Genomic DNA, 3929 nt, shown 5'->3' with positions numbered 1-3929 from the left:
GGCCGCGGCGGGATGCTGCTCGGCCGCCTGAGGCTTGGCTCGGGCAGGTCTTGCCGGAGGTGCCGCTGAGTCCCGCTGCCTCCCCGGGGCCTGAGGAAGGAGCCGCGAACATGGGGGGTGGGGGCGAGGGGGGCTGGGCGGCCGCCCGCCCACGCGAGGAAGGAGTCGGCAGAGGCGGGAAGCGCCTGCCTCGGCCCGAGCTGCCGCTGCCTGGTGCCCGCCCCGGGAATGAGAGGTGGGGGCTTCTCATCGCTGCAGCCCTGAGTGGGGAAGCTCCCGCCGCAGGTAAAGGAGGAGGTTTCCTCCTGGGTCGGCCCTGGGGTGTTTATTTCCAAGTAGCTCTCATATGAAAATAGTGTCCCCTGGGCATGAGTCAGGCCCCTCGGCCCGGGGTGACGTGCCCCACATCACTGACCGGCTTCCCTGGTGTGTAAGGGCTGCAGAGGCACTTGGCTCACCCGCCCAGGGGCAGGTAAGGATGGTCAACTCCTGATCCTAGGTCACTGCTGGATCAGCCGGGGGCACTGGCAGAGAGAGTGAGCACAATGATCATCCGTGCTGGTGAATTCTCCCATAGGCAAATCGCCCGGGGTTTACCTAACACTAATATAAAGTGGTACAGATCACTTCATCTGCTCCTTTGCTAAAGTGGAGCCAAATGTTCAAGTGTGACTGACTCAAAAAAGTGAAATAAGAGACCTGATTTTCAGCACTGGTGAGGCCCAGTTGAGTAAAAATAGGAGCTGCAGATGCTCAGTTCTGTAGCTGGATCAATGTGTGCCAACTCCTGAAATCCTACCCAGCCTGCTGTGGTTCAGGCTAGAGCTAGGATAAAGTATGGTGCTGCTGTAAAAGGTAATAATTGGCGCACAGTCTTCAGGAAATAGAGCTGTTATTTAGACATTGCAATTTTAAAGAAAGCTTATGTGAAAGGAGGATGCAGTAGCCACAACCACAGATAACCTCAAGCATAAAAGGTAATTTCTCATAGTGTGTCTGGGCAAAGCTTTAGAAAACAAAGCTTCTGTGTCATCCAGATGTCTGATAGCTTTAGGTGTGTATAGAGTTGCCATAATATATGGGTCTATCAGATAAAATAATAGCTACTAGCTGCAAATTTTTTTTGAACATCCCTATGGACTTGCCTTAAGTGTTTTTGGTGAGCAAGTCGTCGCATTCTTTATTTTCATATTGTATTTTGCCATCATATTTTGCAACAGAATTTTGCATCATATTTTTGTAGCATAATTTGTTCAGTGTTTTGAGTGCTGGCCTTGGCATTATAGCAGTTGCCATCTGAGCCCAGAAAAGAAATATAGCATGTATCCAATCTACCCATAACAGGATCAGTACTGATTCAATATGATTTCATTAATTTCTGTATTTGTAAAACAAAACTTTTTTCTGAAGTACAGTTTTAAAGCTTGGTGCAAGCACTAGGATGCAGTCTAGCCTAGTTGTATGCTATTAAGTATTTAGCTTACTTAGTTAACAGGTCTGGTTTCAGCAGTCCGTTAGGAAGGAAACAGATATAGGGCATTTGATTGTTCTGTGTAGTTCATACTTCAAGCTTGCATTCTGTTTTAAACCATACAGGTAAAGAGTTTCATCTGCTGACAGTGAATTAACTGGCTAATGGGCAGCCCTAGTTTTTTCACATACTTTGAAGTATAGAAACTCCTGATAACAGTATTTAGAACACCCAGGAAGCTTCCATCCACATGGTTCTCTTGGTGGTTACAAAATAGTAGTTGCACAAAACATTACAGATGAAAGATGCAATGTGTGTGTAAACGAGAAAAGCTGGAAATATCAGTTTAAATATCAGTTACAGTTCAGATACTAAGCTTCAGTGTTTATTTCTGCTTTTACATACTTATTCTCCCATTTTAACAATATTTCCTAACAAGTCTTGAAAGCTGTGCTTGCTGTGACATTTAATGTAAAAGTGCAGTTTTGTAACTAGTCACCAGTCTAGCAGGCAGCAAATCAACCTTGTTATATCTATATGTCAGTAGTGAAGGATATAGGTAATTGTTTCTCTCTTCCCACCCCGGCATCTGTTGTCAAAGGCACATCCTTTCACATGTCAAAAATTTAACTGAAGAAAAACCACAGATGAGAGTTTATAATACAGTTTGAGAGTGCTTAGCAGTATGCAAATTGCTCGTTATCAGAGTTGAATATAGTCTGTATCAAGTGCAGATATATAAAGACCATGTGTAGCTTCCTTTCCTTTCATAATGAAGTCTCTTTTTTGAGTGGTAACAGTGCTCAACCTACATCATTTCAATGTGACAAGGCTTCTGGGCAGCCGTTTGATTGGTGTCTTATTATCCATTGGTGTGCCTGACTTGCATGTATTTCAGCAGTTGCAGTAAGCCATGAATCTGTATCATCACAATAGAGTAACTTTGTTGTGTCTACAATTACCCTTGGCAGAATTAATTTCCTTGGGTCTAATCTAAGTTTGCTAAAGTCAAAAGCAGTCTTTCCACTAAATTCAGTGGGCTTTCAAATCAAAAGCCTAAAACAAAATAAAAATGCCCAGCCAGTGCGCATCTTTCTGTTGCTCATATCCTCCCACACATTCAAAATATAGGTTTCTTGCCAAATGCTGAATGCCTATCTACATTTAAACAGCATTCTCAAGTCACCAAAATATTCCATTTAAGTGCATAGCCTTAGGACTGAAGAATGTTTATGCATTTATCTGGAGTATGCATTCTTCCAAACAATGTACACAGTGTTCATCAAGTACACAGCATCCAGTACCATGGTATTAGTAATTTGGAAACTACTTACCTACCCTCATTCTCGAGGTTCTCCTAGTGAATTTTGAAGGCTGTTAGAAGTCTTGAAAATAAAAGGAGATAACAGCTATGAAACTTGTCTGGAGCCCACTGTTTTCAGTGCTTCTAAGGCTAAAAGGTAGTTTGTTCATTAAACCAATATTCAAATACTTGTGTCATAAGTAAGCAATAGGTAAAATATTTGGTCTGACCTTGTATTATGCAGCTAAGCAAATTATGCATTTGTATGGATGAGTAGAGCACATCGTACTCTTGTGGCATTTCCCAAACGTTACAGAATTCCCTAATAGTCAGATTTCTTGATATGTCTCCGTGAAAGTATCAGCCTAAGGATCACATGATTATTTATTTTGTTATTTATTCTTTCCCAAATAGTTGAAATATGTTATCCTTTGTGCCAAATACAAATAGAACATTACTCACATCCCTGCCAGCAATTGCCTGGCTCTGGCCCTGGCCAGCCTGCAGTCCAAAAGGCTATTTCTGTGGCTTGCTACTGTTTGGCACCTTCTATCCCTTGATTTCTTCTCTCTCTGTGTGGTTGGTTCCATGGCCCAGTATCTTCAGAGAACCCTGGAATATATAAAGGATATGGGGTCCATGACTAAAACTGCTTCCTACTTGTGTAGGAATCTCCTTATATGTAGTTTCCATTTATTGGTAAGTGGTGCACATTTGCAGGTTTGTTACTTGTTCATCTGGAGCTTCATTTCCTCAGGTGCTCATCATCAGTATTACACCATGGACACTTTCCCACTGACAGATCCTACCTGCAGCTCTGGGACCTACTTTTCTGATTCCTTCCTATCTAGGAAGCAGCACCTTGCTGCCCCATGAATTTGTTCATATCAGAATTCTATTAGTATATGTACTAAATAGAGCTTTAGTGCAGAAGGTTAAAAAAGAGCCTAAGTATCAACTATGGTGATAATACTTGCCACTGAGGAAGGAAGGGAGGAGAGATTGAAAGGTAGTTGAATGGTAACAGTTCGAGGCAAATTTATTTCTCCCAGATTTTGTTTTGCTGCTTTTACTTTTTTATGGAGCTTTTCAGGTCCAATGGAGGTTTTTTGGGCATTGTCCTTTTGAAAGGCGAGATGAAAAGTGAGCATCAGT

This window comes from Alligator sinensis, unplaced genomic scaffold (genome assembly GCF_000455745.1).
Source record: "Alligator sinensis unplaced genomic scaffold, ASM45574v1 scaffold294_1, whole genome shotgun sequence".
In the NCBI taxonomy this organism is placed as follows: Eukaryota; Metazoa; Chordata; order Crocodylia; family Alligatoridae; genus Alligator; species Alligator sinensis.
This window is presented reverse-complemented; position numbering follows the sequence as displayed.